Genomic DNA, 12,183 nt, shown 5'->3' with positions numbered 1-12,183 from the left:
GGCGAAACTGTTGAGAGATATTTGATTTCCTCAAGGTTTTTTGTTGGGATTTGAAACTTAATTGGAGATTTAAAGATGTGTTCTTTTAAAAGTCGTTCCAGCTGTTGATACACGTCAACGACGTTACAGGTCTTTAGCTCTATTAGGGAAGGACCTTGTGAGGTCAGTTGAGAGCTGAGTCCTATGGTTGGAAAAAGAATGCAGGTCAGGTCAATATGTCAAAATCTTTTGAGAAGTTCTGAAGGAACTTCAGTTGCCAAATTGATGTCTGTCACACCCCAGTAGCAAAAAGACATATCTTAGTACGCTTTTTTTTGTATTGGAGAATATAGAGCCACTGTAAATCAGATTGGAACCAAGGCAATTTATAGAACAAGTCTCCATGTGGAGAGTAGATTCTACATCAATGAAAAAAAAACCCCGAGCGGATGTATTTGGGGCCGTGCTAACAAAAGCCGACGTAGCACACGCACGCCACCAGCAGCTAACATAAATAAGCAGCACATTAACATTCGCACCATTCGCGGCTGTTTGTCAAGCAGCGGGAAAAGTCACCCTGGTTTGACGTCAATCCTGCACGGTTCAAGTGACACGGTATTGGCGAATTTCGGATGGTAGGTTATGTAAATAGCCGGCCTGTCAAGTGTTTGCAGATGGATATGTACGGTACAGATGGAGGCAAAGCCCCCAAAAGACAGACACAAAACAGCCGAAAAAAAAAACGGCCCAAACAAAGAGAGCGGAGTCGGGCCCGAACACTTGGTGCGGTTGCTTGACATTCAATAAATCCTTTCCGATTGAATAATCATTGATAGACCGCTGGCAAAAGGGGAAAACCGTTGACAGCTGGCAAACTTTATCTACCACGCGGTTGATCGTGGAAGTGCATTTTTACTTGCGCTCAGCGCCACCAGAGGGCGATTCTGTGCAAGAAAGCAAACAAATGGCCTTGTGGAAATGTGCAGCGTATGGTGGGGGGCCAGGTGGAAAATGAGGCTCGGATGAAGTGATCTAGTGTGCGGTAATGTACGAAAAAAACGAAAAATAATTTAATAGAGAAAGAGAAAGAGAGCGAGAGAGAGAGAGATAGAGTATGTAAATAATCGTGCACAGAGCGAACGAGCGTTTGAATGCGCAACAGAAAACACATGCACACATCAGGCAACACAAACACGCAGCGCGGTAGAATGTTTTTCTTCTTATGCCATCCGGCATTGAAAAACGCCAAGCTGATGCACCTAAGCACTTTTCCGTGTTTTCTCACGCTTAGCGGCTTTCGCTCGGCGACCATTTCGCGCACGGTTAAGGGTGGAGGTAATGCCGACGAGGGGGGATGATGGTGTATTGAAAGGGGAGGTAGTGGGGGGGAAGAGAAAAAAAAGTCACGCGGCAAACCTGGAGCGTGACTTTGGCGGATGGAAAAAAATGGAAAATAATAATAATAAAAAAAAACATGGCGCTGGTGGTGTTACTCGGGACGAGGTGCAAAGTGTTGATAGACACTTGTACCAGGTACATTTTCGTTGGAATGGTAACGCTTGGTGAAACTTTTGCAAACGAGCGTGGCCTGCCAGATGACGAATAGTGAAAAAGTCAACCGATTGCACTTAACTATGCATTGAAGTTGTTGAGGGAGTTGTTGTTGGAATTACAATCCACATCTGGCTGGCATACATGCGACTTTTCCTTCGCAAATTTCTCGTTATTCTGCGATTGTATTAAAGGTAAACAAAGACAGTGTGTTATTGAGCCGACTCATAGAATTGTGTGTAAAAAAAATCGCTAAGAAGCATGGCACGATGTGCGAATTGTATACCTTCAGGCTGCTTTGCCAAGCGGATTGCATACATTGAGGCGGTGCTCTTAGACAAACGATTAAAATATGCCACACACGTAACGAAATGTGGATACATGTTCTGTGATTTTCTTTACCCCAAAACAAGCCCTAAGTACTGCACTACCACAGCAGCAACTCCCCATGATGAGATGCACTCGCCTTGCCATAACAACAACTTACCGGGCCAGTGTTACTGCCACGGGAAGGCAAACCGGGAGACAAATCGCAACAGAAAGTTACTCTGCAAAACGTTTCGACCGCACCGTACCGCAGCAATGCGGTACGGAAGCATTTAGCATCGTATCGCGCCTCAATCAAGCCCACAATGGTGAACAATCATGAGCGAATTCAATTAGACTTGAGCAAACTTCATCTTCCCGTTCGGAGCGGTTCGGAGCAACTGGCACGGTGTGACAGTGTCGTCGCACTCGGGACGGAAAGTTTCCAACTAATAATACGCACCTTTGGCTGGGTAAACATTTTCGACCAGTTTGCACCTGTCCCTGCTTGGTATGACCTGGAAACGGGGTCTTGATGTGTCTGATAGGTTACAACTGGAGGCTAAACACCGGAGGACATCGGTTTGGCATCTTTCCCACCCACCTTCTACACCCAAACAGCACTGCTGATGGGATCGCATCCAGGACCGCAAGCTCGGAACGGAAAACCGTCAAGCTGTGGTGCAGCACGGCTCTCCTACCCAAACCCCAGACAGGTCCCAGCTGCGAGGGCGTCACACGCGCGCCCTGCTGACGTGAGTGTGAACACACCGAAAACGGTGTACGTAAATTGCACGCCATCCTTTAGCACTTTAGTTTCGCCTAATTTCATTACGAGTGTCCCTCGGTTTGCAGGCAGCCGGGGAGCACCTTTTTGCCGATGCAGTTCAGCAGCAGGCGGTGGTTGGTGAAAATGTGGAATGTGCGAGCGCCTTGTTTACAGTGGAGACTACCAGGGGTCTGACGCTGGCAGGACGTCCTTGACGCAACGTCTTTGTCGTCACGTTGCTTAAAGTTGGCTGCATCTGACGGGCGAACGGGCAGCACGAGCGTGAGTGTACGCTTGTGTAAACACTTTAGGAAGGCACTGCTTCCGGTTACTTTGCGGGGAACATTCTAACTGGAAGTGACGTTTCCAGGACAATATTGTTCCCTGGCACGTCACACAGAATCAGATGAGGTTTGTTTACCGTAGGCTCGCATTACTTTTAGCCGAATAAGTACGAAACTTCCTGCAAAGATGGAATTCATAAATGAGCGCGCCTAGTAGTATGCAATTTGAATGCATAGATGTATCCACATCGTGATTAAAAGGGATGGAAAAGAATATTGATTGCATACATTGAGGCGTTTGAAGCAGAAAACTTTTTCTAGACTTTTTACTCCACCACCAATCCGGTTGAATGTCTATCGTGCATTGGTAAAATAGTGGATGAAAGATATTCCGTACGAGCGAATTGCATACATTTAGGCGGCGCGAATGCAAATCGCACAGAAATGGAGATATGTGTGCATTTGAGAGATTGTTCTACGACGAAAGCAACAAAAAAAATGATGAAATCGATTGTGTTCGTGCTGTAACTCGTCCCACGCTAGCACGCTTCGATGGGTAAACATTCATGAGATAGGTTGCGCTTCAGTCGGAGCTGCAAAATGTGTGTCCGGGATGATCAACACTTACTGGTGCTGGTTTGAGACGAAGAAATCGATTCGCTGCCATGTTGATTGGAGGGCGGGGTTGGATTGGTTTGAGAAAAATCTGCTTGGTACAACGAGTGAGTGCTACCTTATCAACTTCTTAGATGGTTCTCGAATGTTAAGTCTAGCGGGAAGAACTCGACCTTATATGTCCTTCGTTGTGGCCTGTGCCAAGTGGAACCATTCCCAACCGAGAACGGAAGATGTTCACTGGGTAGCTGTCAGTGACAGCATACCGAAAAGGGCAAGATGTAGACATTTTTGGTGATTCGATCGCACCAAAAAACTAAAAAAAAAGGAAAGTATGAAAGAAAAATTCCGGATAAGCCGAGACTCTCGGTAATTGTCATGCAAACAGCCAGTGGCTTGAAGAGAGTTCCCACCGGGAGCAAGTTTTTTAGTTTGGTTTTTGTTTTGCTGTGTATGTGTGTGTGCTCCAAATTTGCCACTGTTTCCAGCCTGTCACAATAAAAAGTGTCGTCTAGCAGCATTACGGACACCTTTTGCTGGAAGCATGTGTCAAACACCATTACACAGAGCTCGTTGCAAGTGCCAACTATGGGTGTGAGTGTGTAAAAGAAATGCAAAAAAAACAGGAACCAGTATGAGGAGGTAGGGGAAAAAAAACTACCAGGCGTAATCGTTCTCTCGGTACGGACAATCTTCACATAGCAGGTCCGCTAGGAAACAACACGCAGAAGGCAAAACAACAGCAAACAAAGTTCGTAAAAAAAAGTAGAAACGCAGGCAGTAAAACGGAGGCCCCGAATATAGCTCGCAAAACGTTCACCAATTGGATACGTGATTGGATGTGTCCAAAACGGGCCGAGCTCAACCATACACACTGCCTTTTGTCAGTGTGTTGGTAGGCAGGAAGAGTGAAGCAGGCGGGCAAGGGGGGGAACGGAGAAAGGATCTTTCCATGACTCCGTACAGTGGTGCCACTAGTGGAAAGTGGAAAATAAAAAAGAAAATAAGAAAAAACGTTCCAAGATGGCGAAAGAGGTACCGCCCGGGAGGAGAACTTTTCAAACCCCGCGGGAAGTTACCGCCCAAACAATTCCCAATCCACCGTGTCCACCCTTTGCTGCGTGCGACGCTCAAATTCAATATCGCTCAAAGCGCCGAAAGCGAGGCCCTTTCGGCAGTACGCTGAACCCGGGAACGATGGGTGGCTAAGGCTTCAAGGCTCAGCTGGAATGCTAGCAACGACACACGCCAGTGTTGTCCGCAAGGGCCGGAAGAATTTCTTCATCAATCTCTAGAAGCGAGAGCGAAAATTTGCTATCCCGCTGGCAAAGCGAACACACACATATAAACGCGTAAAAAAACACACACACACGCGCGCGCGCTCGCTCGCGCCGCCACCGCTGCATCGCTGCTTTGGTTCCTGTTTTGTGTCAATACCCCAGGCCAGCGGAAGGAGAATGTGACGCCTAAAGTTATACATCACGCGTGGCATTACGGCTAGGCAATACGGGCCACGATGTTTGGCCGTGTAGCGCTGCTACAAAGCGTGGCGTAGCGTAGCAACTCTTGTTTTCCTCCTCATCGCCGTTTTTATTTTATCTCCCCCTTCCCCCTGTTTCCCCCTTTCACCCCTCACACCCCATCCCACTGCACGGTTCTGAAGTTTATGACAAAATAAAAGCAAACAACCGGATGTTGTGCGCCCAAAGGAAAGATCAGTGAGAGTTTTCATCCCCTTTGGTTGTTCCTCGCCCTCCCACCCCCCTTCTTGTGTCATTATCTTCTTCTCTTGGTATGAGTTTGGTAAAGCGCGGAGAGGTGGGACGATGTTCCTACCTTGTTGAAGCACCAATTCGTTGTGTTCATGGTTAGTTTTGTTTGGCAGGGAGGGAGGGTAGGGAAAAAATTGCCCAAAAGTCCGGCCACGGCTGGTACAAGATGACACCCGCCATTGTATTCCGGTTGCAGTTGGTTCGTTTGTTTAGCCGCCCTGACTGTGGGGAAGGAGGGTGAAAGTTTTTCTTCTTCTCCAACTGCTCCAGGCGTTGGCTAACCAGACGGTACGCGCATAAGTGGGGCAGCAATATTGCACCCAGCATGTGGTGTGGTGCCGGTGCTAATGTGCTGGAGATTCAAACCATCATACACACACACACAGATAGGCCCCAGAGCAGTGTGCTCAAAATTGGCCACTTCTCTCGGTCTCTCGGGGGACGATGCGGGGAGCACCTAGCGACGACTGCTGCACATCCAGATGAAGATGGATATTGAATTTGCCAGCTGGCACGAATTTTTGCGACGAACAGCCTGGTTTTGTGGGGGAATTTCTTTTTCCTCCCCTGTCCTTCCACCTTCCCTTCGCTCTCGACAAATCTCTTAAAGTCCTCTTTTTTTTAACGTTCGCTTTAGAACAGCTCGGTGTGTTCTGTGTCGAGAACGGGCTAAAAATACATAGACACGAAAAGGACGGTCTCCTGCGCGCCGCTGTGCGTGTGCCGAAGAAAGGAGATCAAATTCGCTTCAAAATCAACGTCAGACACGGTTCTGCTCGCTGTAAGCGCCTGCAAGACGGCTATGCAAATAACGTAAATACGCAAATAAAATTAAATTCCACCACACGCTTCGTTTTTTTTTATTATTATTATTATTTGGCGTGGTGCGCCGTTTAACCGGGCAACACTGTACTGATGATTGAGGATGTGCTTAGTGCAATACGCTTCCCACACACCCACTTCCATTTCCTTTTTTTTTTATCGCCCCATCCCAACCTGCGCCCAGAAGCGGCGAGATAGCGCCGGAGTGTTTCTTTTCCCCCCTTCCCATGTTCTGTGCTGGTGCTTCCGGTTGCTGGTCCACGCAATCCATCGAGGTTCCATTTTGAAATAGAAGCACCGGAAATTAGCATAGCACAGTGAAACCAAGGACAATTGTACGCCCCAGCACCAGAGATCAGTTCGGTTCCGGTGCTCGTAAAAATCATAGTGCTGGAAAGTTTGGGCGTGGAGTTGGTAAATAGGGCACCGGGATGGTACCGATGGAACATTCTTTCCGGCAGCCGTATTTAACTGCGCAGGGGAGCATTATGTTCTCGCCCAGTTCCACACACCCACATTTACAACCGTCCCTTTCGCCGACAAACTTCGCATCATTTCGCGCGGGACAGTAATTACGATTCATTGCTTCACTTCACTGCCCGGCCAGTGCCGTGTGGCCGGCCATTATGCCAGGCGCATCTTACCCTGCTGCTTTATTGCTCGGCGCTGAAATTGAACGATTGCCACTGTCTGGTACGGTTCACGCGTGCCAAAGCTACAACCGGAAACACGGGCACTGCCGGTGTTGATTACTTTATTGCGCGCCGCAGTACTGTGAAGTTGTTAATTGAATTGATGGTGCAGAATGTTTCCTTCATTTGGCAGTCTCCGGGAAAGTGCCATGTTTAACGGGTCTGGCATTGGGTCACTAAGTCGCAAATGTTTGATCTTTGCTGCTTTGTAAGTAGCGATTGAAGGATCCGGAGCGGATTCATAAATCGTTTCCGTCAGCGAAGCTGAAACATCGAGAAAAAAACCGGTGACGACTTCATTTCCGGAGTAATCGTAGTGATTAGAATCGGATTTAACTCCGGAATGCAGCGGAGTTGACTCCGGATATGACTCTGGATTACGCTGGAGTTGAATCCGGAATTAACTCAGGTTTATTGCAGATTCAACTCCGGTTTTGACTCTGAATAACTCTGGACCTGATTCCGGATTTGACTCTGGGTTATTCCGAAGTGACTCCGAATTTAACTCCTTTTAACTCCGTAGCTAACTTCAGATTCGACTATGGTTTACTATGGAATTCAATCGGAATTTTACTATGCATTATTCTGGAGTTGACTTGTAGTTAGATTAGATCCAGATTAGACTCTGTAATACCCCAAAATTAACTCAGAATTTAACTCAGTAAAACTTCAGAGTTGACTCTGGCGGATCCGGAGCTGACTCAGGCTGATGTGACGGAATTCCCAACACTACACGTAAGCTTGTCTGGCTCATTCACACGAGAGAATCAATAAGAGTTATCGATAAGATTTTATCTTTTTCCAAGCAACATATTTACTTCGAAATGAATCATTAAACGCAGCTCCCAGTCTAAAGAGAAGTTTTAAATGATCTATGAATATTTATGCGTTGTGCAATGCTGTGCTTGACTCAATGCAAATATGACACCAAAGGCAAAGGTTGAAGCTTAATTTTCTCTTCAAAATAACCCCTTAAACTGCATGGTGCAATACCGCTCAAGAGCAATATTTTAAAAGTCCTTGACTTTATGCGCCACCTCTCGGGACCATCTCTGAGTATTCGGGACCATTGGCCAAAGGAGAAACCACTATCGAGAGAATGTTACATTTTACCCCTTTTTTGCATACCGTTGCTCACTTTCCGAAGCATTCCGAAGGCATACATTAGAATCCCATTTCCGTTGGCTCGTGCTGCACCATGCATCCGACAAACAAGGCCACCGGCTAAAAAACCACTTCGGTACGGGCTGGGCGGGCAAAGTCAAATGGACGATATTGACCACACATGTGTGCCGGTCGGAAGAGTTGACGCGAAGAGGCATGCTTCTCAATTTAAGTTGTAGGTAATTTCCATTTCAAAAGATCAAATCCAGTTGCGTTCTAGCAGCTTCTCCGTGGAAGGTGCGACGAGGAGGGGAAAGTTGAAAATGGGAGGGAGGAAAGCGAAGAAACACTAACGTCCTTTCTGGCTGTACCACCGTGTCAGGTTAATGGTGAAAGGGACGGCGGCTACGCCTAAAAGTCGGCTATCCGCTTCAAGTCCGCCGCTGAGGCCACTTTGCCGACTCGACACTCTTGTCATCATCGCCAAGGCAGCATAGGCCGGCCCAGCCATCGTTTCGTCCGACTGACAAAAATAAATTTATAAATATTCATTGACCGGTAAGAAGATTTGCACTCGTGCACGCTTTGCATAACTTTAGGAGTTTTGTCACAGTTCGGAGCACTGTTTGCAAAACGAGCGAATGCGCCTTTCGTTATGCAATGTGTGGGGGAAAAAAAAGGGTCCGAACTAAGGCATTGTAAAATACTTTTAAGGCCGGTTCTTGTTTGGGCCCTGGTTAACAAGGCTTGTTACCTGGGGGGTAGCTGTTGGGCAAGTACGGAAAGACTTCCCAATCCACAGCTTCCGGTGCTGACCTAGTTTGCAGTGCACACGCTTTTTGCGAGCGAACACACACACACACGCATTCCCATAAATTATCAACGACCACACAAAATCGTTACATTTCCGCCCCGGGGAAGTCCATCCACTCACCGTGCGCACCAGGATGCGGCCCACTGTCCTCGGGTGCAGCCAAGCTTTCGGGCGCGCACTTAGATATGCAACCGCTCCAGCAAATATTTGGTCCGTTCGCATATTTTAGAACGCTCGCCCGGGACGGAAGTTTTGCAAATGCATCAGGCGTGTTGGTCTAACGTCAAGGTGGTCCGCACTCATCGCGCAAAGCAGCGGAAAGCATACGGAACAGTGCCGAGAAAATGCATCCCATTTGCAGCGGGCGCACGGTGTAACGGTGCCATCCCTTGGGTGAGCCCACCTTCAATCGATTTCCAAGCGAAGGTGCATCGTGGGAAACGATTGTGATGCTAATGCAAACAAGATTTGCATGTTTGGGCACAGCGAAAAGAGGAATAAAAAAATAACAGGTCCACCCCGTGATGAGACTGGAACAGGTGATGTAAGCTGGGACCTGTAAGAACCTTGCGCCAGATAAAGAAGATGTGCACAGCGGTGAATATGGTGGTCTCGTTGAACGCTTGTGGGCTCTACAGGGCAGAACAAATTCTTAAACGGGCCACTTTCGACGGGCGGTTTGCATACTTTTGGGCGATCGTTCCCATCGCTGTTTGCAAGGCACGAAAAAACGGCACAGTAAAACGCCTAAAGTGATGCAATCTGCATGGCAAAACTGCTCGTGCCATGATTTGCGATATCGATTGTTGGTTATTGAGATTCTTCGCGTGTTTGTTCGCATCTGCATTCGCCGAATACCGCCATAATGTCGGTCAGTTAGCAAGCATGATTAAAATGCACTAACTACATGCTTCGTTGGGCGCCGCTTTGCAAGAAGCCGGCGAGACAAGTCACCGTTCGTGGCATTTGACGCTGCTGTTGGTTTTTCCTTTCGTGCTGTGACACAACCTATTCGCGCTACAGATAAATCGATCGAAAGGATGTCGGGCGCATAATCGCGCAGAGTTTACGACGATGTGTCGGGGCGTTCGCGTGCCCGAGGTTGGTGCGTTGGTTGGCTAAACTTTGCCGAGGCCAGCCGAGAGTGCGTCTGTGCGGCGGGAATGCAGCGAGGCCGCAGGGTACGTCCGACACACATCCGGCAACAGTGGGGTAAATTAAAGAATGGTACGGCTACGGTGTTGCGGTATGACGAGAAATTCTATCCCGTACTGCTGCAACCCGCATGAACGTGGGGCAAAAATAGCGACAATCGTGGTACGCGGGTAAAGTGATCGACGAGCTAGAAGGCACACAAGGGGGGAATGGCTAAGGATTGCCGGGCGCGGAAGGGATGGGGGTGGGACAAAAAGAGACGAGATGTAGCAAAGTTTAATTAAATTCCATCCCGGCAGCAGCGATGCGCGCCATCTGTCTTATGCTTTGCCTACGGTGGCTTTCCTTTTTGGCTCCCTCCCCTCCTCCGCAAGACGGCGCCTTACACGTCGCCTGCGCGTATGCAAAGCGCAACACAGCGGACAAAGCAGTGCTGCCGTGTAGCGCTTAAGCAGCGTCTTCCTCGCTCCCGCAAATGTCATGCCAAAAAGCTAATCATTTCCGTAGCGCCGCTTTAAGACGAACAGAAAATTACAATCATAGCTGATACCATCCCCACCATCATAACCCCATTTCCAACTCCCCCCCCCCCCCCTCACCGTTGTCGCACCGTTCCGGTACATCACTACACCGAATGTTGACCTTTTTTGGCTGCGTGTACCGGTTGCTGCCGGGGGAAGGCGAAATGAATTTCAGATGAAATAGTTATTTGTAGTAATCAGATTCATTCCAATTACTTCCTCTCTCTCCGCTCTCGGTTTGGGGCGATGTTTTGGCAGATCCCATCCAATCATCACTGTCGCCGGGTTCGATTTGTTCTTGTGGCGGTGTGTATAGCGTTGTCGAAGGTGAGAAAATACCAACACCTATATTTGCTTGCTTGATTGTGTTTGATAGCGATAGCGATAGCGGGAGAAGAAAAAAACACAGCACCAAAAAGGGATGACATCTTGCAAAAACGAGCCCTTTCGTACCGGTGTGGGGATTATTTTTATTGCCCACAGTGCCTTTATGTGTGATTGTCTGTGTGTGATTTTATTCGGGTGTAAAATATTTTTTCCCCTCGGAAATAAATGCACCTCAAATGCAATAGGTTGTGAAAATTGTGAAGTGCACCAAAACCGAGAGCTCTGCTTGGGGTCAGTTAAGCGCTTCTCTAGGGTCTTCCATATCCGGCACAGCGGTGTACTGGGCAATGCTGAAAACGATTCTGGGAGCGAAATCAACTCAAGCACATAAGTGCTTGAATCGGCATCATTGATCTTGGCGTGTGTGTGTATGTTTTCTTTAGTTGTTAGAATTTTGATAGTGCTTTTCCAGTGCTGGACAGCAAGGATATGACGATTGACTTCACGAAGCGTAAGGTTGTATGGATGCCGTGCACACTGGGCGTACCCTATACGGATGTAGTGATAACAATTTAGTTTTTATTAAATTTTTGTAGATTAGATTTTTTATAATTCCATTTTTTTTAATATCTACTATTTACTGTATAAAAAAATACATTACTGTTTAACATGTAATATGTATAGTATGTAATTTCCGATAATCACTCACTTGATTGCATACATTTAGGCGTATTTAAGTCCTTCTTTAAGCATTAAATTAACTCGAACATTATTTTAGCTACAAAATTTATAAACTCATAAGGATAACAGGGTTAAAATTCTGTTGATAGAAAGAAGTTAAAATTACTAAAGAATAAGAACAATTTTGTGGCAGCCGGTTTCAACTGAACTGTATTTGTTCAACTAGTGGATTAACCCCAGTACAAGTTATACGCCTACAAGTATGCAATCGCGTTTTCTAACATTATACCAAAAATTGTTATACATTGTACATCTTTTTTTAGAAAAATTGTATTTTAAGTTATTTTAAGTATGGAACTAATATACGAAAACTAAAGCATTTTTACGAGATTTTGATACGATTATATAAAATATTCTAATTCGCTATCACTTTTTGTTGATGAAAATAGCAACTATTTTACTTTTTTTTTCAATGTTTCAAGTTATCTTCGATATTGGTTGGAAGGTTTCATATTTAGACCAGTTGAAGCAGTAAGTATTGACTGCAATGCAACAATACAACGCGCACTGCAATCTCAACAAAATACATTCCTTTCTCCCAGTGTGCAACGATGCACCAGCGTTGGAATTTCGAAATCAAACTGCTTCGTAATGCAAATTGCATCATAGATATGTTGATTGACACCAGCTGGTTAGAAATGGTACGGGTTCAAGCGCAATAAATGGAACAGTTTCGATACGAAGGTGGATACATTTCCCAACCAAAAGGAAGAAACCTATTAAAACGGAGG

General features: G+C 46.6%; 1 protein-coding gene across 1 annotated transcript in view; it reads right to left on the bottom strand.

Annotated features, from left to right (window-relative positions):
• The window catches only part of LOC128306940 (serine/threonine-protein kinase 32A), a 49,585-nt gene that overhangs the window by 24,830 nt on the left and 12,572 nt on the right, over nt 1-12,183 (bottom strand). The window lies entirely within an intron of this gene.

The sequence above is a fragment of the Anopheles moucheti genome, chromosome X (assembly GCF_943734755.1).
Source record: "Anopheles moucheti chromosome X, idAnoMoucSN_F20_07, whole genome shotgun sequence".
NCBI lineage: Eukaryota > Metazoa > Arthropoda > Insecta > Diptera > Culicidae > Anopheles > Anopheles moucheti.
This window is presented reverse-complemented; position numbering and strand designations above follow the sequence as displayed.